Genomic DNA, 6,359 nt, shown 5'->3' on the forward strand with positions numbered 1-6,359 from the left:
CACACGCAGTGTGATGTTAGTGCTGGGGGTGGAAGTCCCTGCCCCTGGCCCTGTCCACAGACTGATGACACCATAATGGACAAATTAGCACATTCTGTTTTTATTATATAGATAGTCAAGATGTGGAAACAACCTAAGTGTTTGTCAACTGATGAGCAGATAAATATACAAACACACATACACACACACAAACAAAATGAATACAATTCAGCTTTGAGAAAGAAGGAAATAAGCCAGACAGAGAAAGAAAATACTGTATTGTACCACTTATACACTGAGTGGCCAGATTATTATGACCACCTGACGTTTGTAAGCAAATTAGCTATAATTTCGTGCTGAAGTTGCTAGAGGGCCAGACCATTATAAATAGGGAAGCAGGTTGTTTACCAAGACAGTAGAAGTGATTTTTTCTGAAGATATGGGTAAACAATGCGATTTAACAGCATTTAAATGTGGGATACACACACACACACACACACAACCCATCAGTACTTTGTTGGGCCACCTTTTGCCTTCAATACTGCGGCAATTCTTCTTGGCATTGATTCCACGAGATGTTGAAAGGTGATACAAGGAATCTGACACTGTGCCTGATGATTAGCACTCTTTTAACTTTGTCCCACAAATGCTCAATTGGATTGAGATCTGGGGATTGTGGGGGCCACCTAAGCAAGGTAAAGTCTCCATCATGTTCTTGAACCACATGACTTTTTTTCCAATGCTCAACTGTCCAATCCTTGTGTTCCTGTGCGAATTGGAGATGTTTTATCTTGGTGACTGCAGACAGCAAAGGTGTTTGAACAGGCCTTCGGCTTCCATATCTCATACAATGCAGTGTACGGCTATTTTGCCTACAAATGTCAGGTGGTCATAATAATCTGGCCACTCAGTGTATATGCAATCTAAAAAAAAGTCAAACTTACAGAAACAGAGTGAAGAAAAGTGGTTGCCAGTTTGGGGAAATAGGAAGGTTGATAAGAGGTTACACATTTTTAGCTATAAGGTGAATTAGGTCTGAGGAGCTAATGAATAACACAGTAATTGTAGTGGATGACATGGAATTGTATCATTGAATTTTACGGAGAGAATAGAACTTAAATATTCTCACACATACACTGAAAGATAAATATGTGAGGTGATGGGTATGTTACTTAGCTAGATGGGAGGAATCATTTCACAGTGTATACATATCAAATCATCACAATGTAACATTAACATATATTACAATTTGTCAGTTATACCTCAATAAAACTGAGAAAGAGAAAAAAATTAAGAGTAGAGTAATTGAACTACATCACAGATTATGTGTTGACCTTACATAGAGTGAGTGTTAAACTGTCTTCATTCAAGTATTATTATACGTTTCCCTCTATATTCCCAAATATATGATTTATTTAAATGTTATTTCTGTTAGTTGTTTTAGTCTCTATAATATAAAAGTACTAATTGGGAAAAGGTTTATATTTTTATTGCAAATTTTTTCTCTCTGAATCAAAGTATTTTTCAATTTTAATACTAAAATACTATCTAATAAAAGAGTAATATGGAAATTGAACATCACTAACACACAGATGGCCAGCCCCATGTGGACACAAGATGGCTGGCAGGGGAGGGCAGTTAGGGGTGACCAGGCTGGCAGGGTTAGGGGCAATCAGGCAAGCAAGCGGTTGGGAACCAGCAGTCCCAGATTGTGAGAGGGTACAGGCTGGGCTGAGGGACACACACACACCCCTGTGCACAAATTTTATGCACTGGGCCTCTAGTATGATAGATATAAATTTTATATATTCCAAATGATATGTTTAAAAACTTTAAATATGGACTTTTTGATATTTTAATAATGGAAAGATATCAATACTGATGTTTTTACTTTTTAAGAGTTCTATGGTTTCTTTGTATCACTTATATTTGTATTTATTTATTTGTATAAATGGCTTATAAGATGGGAATTTAGAGGTAGATGGAAAACCACAGATTACTAGCAAAACTCTATAAGTTTGATTTGAGTGAAAGGAAACAAAAGAGTTAAATGACTTGTTCATAGTCACTTAGCAGTTTTTGGCAAAATGAATACTAGAACCCCTATAACACACTGAAATGATAAGATTCAAAATTGATTTTTATTGATTTCCCTCACAAGTGTTTTGGGATAAATCTTGGAATTTCTAAATGGAAATAAACAACTTCAGGACTGAAATTTATAAGAAAAAATTCTGCTAAGAATTTCACAATATCATGGGGAAATAAGTATTGATTATGATTATTTCTCACTACTTGTGTAAAAATCTATATCAAGGTCTATATGTTGAAGGTTAATTCTATAGGAAGAAACTTCGAAATATCTAGAGACTGTAATTAAAAAACATCACTTTTTTATAATGTGAGCTATGCAGCACTTAACAACAAGTAGCTTTAATCTCTGACTTTTTCTGTAAACAGGATAGTCATAATATATTCCCTTTCTCATTCCCTCAAATTGAAAAATCACTTTTCTCAGTCTTGGTTGTGGTTACTGAATACTATCTGGTAAAACCATTTGGGCAAGTAGTAGTTAACCCAAATTTTGCTAATTTAGTGAAATCATGAGAAAATATATAAAGAAGTATACGGGAGTAAAAACCCTTTTCCTAGGCACCAAACAGACTAATTAGGTTGGCTGGCTGACATCGATCGGTCTTTTTGTGTCCTTGGGCAAATACTTCAGTCTTATTTTTTTTTAAATATATTTTATTGATTTGTTGATGTTTCTGACTCTCTATCTTTCTCCCTTCCTCTCTGTAAAAAATCAATAAAATATAATTTAAAAAAAGCAAAAAGAAAAATCACTTTTCTCAGTCTTGGTGGTGGTTACTGAATACTATCCGGTAAAACCATTTGGGCAAGTAGTAGTTAACCCAAATTTTGCTAATTTAGTGAAATCATGAGAAAATATATAAAGAAGTATACGGGAGTAAAAACCCTTTTCCTAGGCACCAAAAAGACTAATTAGGTTGGCTGGCTGACATCGGTCTTTTTGTGTCCTTCGGCAAATACTTCAATCTTATTTTTTTAAAAATATATTTCATTGATTTTTTATAGAGAGGAAGGGAGAGAGATAGAGAGATAGAAACATCGATGAGAGAGAAACATCGATCAGCTGCCTTCTGCACACTCCCCACTGGGAATATGCCCGCAACCCAGGTACATGCCCTTGATTGGAATCGAACCTGGGACCCTTGAGTCTGCAGGCTGACACTCTATCCACTGAGCCAAATCGGTTTCGGCCTTCAATCTTATTAAGCAGCAACTTCCTCCTTGGTAAACTGCTGATAATCCTTGAAGTTTCTCTCTATTTTATAGGGTTATTGCAATAGAATATTGTTTGTCAAATGTTTTGAAAATTGCTAAGTGCTGCACAATTGTGTTTCATTACTGTTTATCAAGATTGCTGGAATACCTTTAAACATTGTTCATCTAGTCATTTAATCATTCATTCCACATTTACTGAACAAACATTATTTGAATTCCAGAAACTGTGATTCATGTTTACATTAAAAAGCGGAACCATCCTGCCTCCCATTAAAATGATGAAACATCTTATGTTCCTCTCAAGTAAAGAAGGAGAAAAACAATGGGAGAGGGAAAGATAGAAGATCCACTAGTTTTTCGGTATCATTATGATTATACCAGAGGCCCAGTGCACAAAATTTGTGAACTTGGGGGCGGTGCATCCCTCAACCTGGCCTACACTCTCTCTCAGTCAGGGAGCCCTCAGAGGATGTCCAGCTGCCATGAGCCTGGCTTCTGGCTGACTGGCGCTCCCCCTGTGGCAGCGCACTGACCACCATGGGGAAGCTCCTGTGTTGAATGGGATCAGGATCAGGTCAAAACCGCTCTCTGACATCCCCTGAGAGGTCCCAGATTGCGAGAGGGTGCAGGCCAGGCTGATGGCTCCAACTGGTGCATGATCATGGCCAGGGAGGGACATGGAAGGTTGGCCAGCCAGGGAGGGACCTCAGGATGGTTCCAGGGTGTGTCTGGCTCATCTCGCGAAGCTCCTGTGTTGAATGGGATCAGGATCAGGTCAAAACCGCTCTCTGACATCCCCTGAGAGGTCCCAGATTGCGAGAGGGTGCAGGCCAGGCTGATGGCTCCAACTGGTGCATGATCATGGCCAGGGAGGGACATGGAAGGTTGGCCAGCCAGGGAGGGACCTCAGGATGGTTCCAGGGTGTGTCTGGCTCATCTCGCTCAGTCCCGATATCCTCGGTGCATCCCTCAACCTGGCCTACACTCTCTCTCAGTCAGGGAGCCCTCAGAGGATGTCCAGCTGCCATGAGCCTGGCTTCTGACTGACTGGCGCTCCCCCTGTTGGAGCGCACTGACCACCATGGGGAAGCTCCTGTGTTGAGTGGGATCAGGATCAGGTCAAAACTGGCTCTCTGACATCCCCTGAGAGGTCCCAGATTGCGAGAGGGTGCAGGCCAGGCTGATGGCTCCAACTGGTGCATGATCATGGCCAGGGAGGGACATGGAAGGTTGGCCAGCCAGGGAGGGACCTCGGGATGGTTCCAGGGTGTGTCTGGCTCATCTCGCTCAGCCCCAATCCACTGGACCCCAGCAGCAAGCTAACCTACTGGTTGGAGCGTCTGCTCCCTGGGGGTCAGTGTACGTCATAGTGACTGGTTGACCTGTTGACAGTCTGCCTCCTGGTGGTCAGTGCACATCATAGTGAGTGGTTGAGTGGCCTTAGCATATCATTAGCATATTATGCTTTGATTGGTTGAACAGATGACCAGACGACCGGACACAGCATATTAGGCTTTTATTATATAGTATCTGTGCTCACATCAGCCCAGCTGCAGCATAAGACAGTGTATCTTAATCTGTGTTTCCAAGATAGATAGATATTCTTATCCTGAGTTATCAAATTAAAATAGGGGAAAAAGGGAAAGGAAGTCTATTGTTTTGCATAGATTATACACACTTAATTTTTATCAATCCTGGGAGATAGGTACCATTATTATTTCATTTTTTAAAAATATATTTTATTGATTTTTTACAGAGAGGAAGGGAGAGGGATAGAAAACCAGAAACATCGGTGAGAGAGAGACATCGATCAGCTGCCTCCTGCACACCTCCTACTTAGGGATGTGCCCACAACCAAGGTACATGCCCTTGACCAGAATCAAACCTGGGACCCTTCAGTCTGCAGGCCAACGCTCCATCCACTGAGCCAAACTGGTCAGGGCAAGGTACCATTATTTTGCTGTTGTTTTTTTAAATAAGTGAGGAAACTGAGATAGAGAGGTTAAGTAATTTACTTGAGACCACTCAGGACAAGAACATAAAAAACAACAACAGAAAAGAACTAGCAATGTGTGAGGGCATCAAGAATGGGCAGTATAAGATGAGGAAGCAAGAGTAATGCATGAATACAAATATCAGGAGATAGCAGTGAAAATAACTATTATTTTTATAATAGTTTTTTTAAAAATTTTTTTAAAATATATTTTATTGATTTTTTACAGAGAGGAAGGGAAAGGGATTGAGTTAGAAACATCGATCAGCTGCCTCCTGCACACGCCCTACTGGGCATTTGCCTGCAACCAAGGTACATGCCCTTGACCAGAATCGAACCTGGGACCCTTGCATCTGCAGGCCGATGCTCTATCCACTGAACCAAACCAGTTAGGGCCATAATAGTTATTAATAATTAAATAGAAGTGTGTCCTGCATTCTCAGGTTGTAATGCAGAGACAGATGGAAATAGCTTCTCTAAGAAGCTTATATTTTTTAAGCACAGAATGGAGAAATATTAAACTAGTAATTATAATTTAATGTGGTAAATATTCTCTATTAGGAATATGCACAAGATTTCCTGGGGGATGAGAAATGATGGTGTGACTTACTCTGCATGCAGGAATTAATATAGGCTTTTCACAGAAGATAATACTTGTGAAATCTTTTTTGTTTTTGTGTGGTAAAATATACATAACATAAAATGTATATTAACCATTTATGGGCGTACATTAGTCAGCGCTATTAAGTACATTCATACTGTCGTGCAACCATCACCACCATCTATATCTAGAACATTTAAACTTGCAAATTTGAAACTCTCTATCTATTAATCTATAACTCTCCACACCCATTCCCAGCAGGCCTTGAAAATCTCCTCCTTTCCTCCCTTCATACCTTTCCTCCCTTTGTTCCTTCCTTCCTTTAGTCCTTTTTATTCCAAGTCCCCTCCTCCACCTTCACCTCTCCCTGTCCTTTGGCAACCACAATTCTAATCTCTTCTCAGTATGAATTTGACACCCTCCCCCCCACCCCCACACACACAAACACATAAATGAGAACATACAATATTTGCCTTT

General features: G+C 40.0%; 1 protein-coding gene across 1 annotated transcript in view; it reads left to right on the forward strand.

The window, feature by feature from the left end:
• Positions 1-6,359, forward strand: part of LOC102773520 (ephrin type-A receptor 6) — a 433,174-nt gene that overhangs the window by 45,274 nt on the left and 381,541 nt on the right. The window lies entirely within an intron of this gene.

Source organism: Myotis davidii, unplaced genomic scaffold, assembly GCF_000327345.1.
Source record: "Myotis davidii unplaced genomic scaffold, ASM32734v1 scaffold417, whole genome shotgun sequence".
Classification (NCBI taxonomy): domain Eukaryota; kingdom Metazoa; phylum Chordata; class Mammalia; order Chiroptera; family Vespertilionidae; genus Myotis; species Myotis davidii.